The 587-nt window shown below is 51.4% G+C and overlaps 1 pseudogene; it reads right to left on the bottom strand.

The window, feature by feature from the left end:
• Positions 1-208: 208 nt before the first annotated feature.
• Positions 209-326, bottom strand: LOC124546055 (annotated as a pseudogene).
• Between the last annotated feature and the right edge of the window lie 261 nt (positions 327-587).

Raw genomic sequence — 587 nt, 5'->3', positions numbered from 1 at the left:
AGAGCACTCACTCTGTCTTCTGGCCAGGAGTGGTCTACCGGGACTATCCGACCGCCGTGTCATCCTCAGTGGAGGATGCGGATAGGAGGGGCGTGTGGTCAGCTCACCACTCTCCCAGTCGTTATGACGGTATTCTTGACCGAAGCCGCTACTATTCGGTCGAGTAGCTCCTCAATTGGCATCACGAGGCTGAGTGCGCCCCGAAAAATGGCAACAGCGCATGGCGGCCTGGATGGTCACCCATCCAAGTGCCGACCGCGCCCGACAGCGCTTAACTTCGGTGATCTCACGGGAACCGGTGTATCCACTGCGGCAAGGCCGTTGCCCACGTTATATGAGCAACTGAGACTAATTATTTCTGGCGGACTGCTTGAATTTGAGCGCTCAACTGTCTGAATAGCTAACTTCAGTGCTCATTAACTGGGAAACAGTGCAACGAATCGAACGTTTTCCTTAACAGTTATTTCTCAGCACAACTAACCCTGCAACACTCTATCATCCTTTTCAGACTGTTTCTGATCACCCTAAATACGTGGTGTAATGGGTAAATGTACAGATATTTCTGTTGGTGACAGACTGGTGTACTG

This window comes from Schistocerca americana, chromosome 8, assembly GCF_021461395.2.
Source record: "Schistocerca americana isolate TAMUIC-IGC-003095 chromosome 8, iqSchAmer2.1, whole genome shotgun sequence".
Classification (NCBI taxonomy): Eukaryota; Metazoa; Arthropoda; class Insecta; order Orthoptera; family Acrididae; genus Schistocerca; species Schistocerca americana.
Note: the sequence above shows the minus strand (reverse complement) of the source record. Positions and strands in the feature narration are given on the sequence as shown.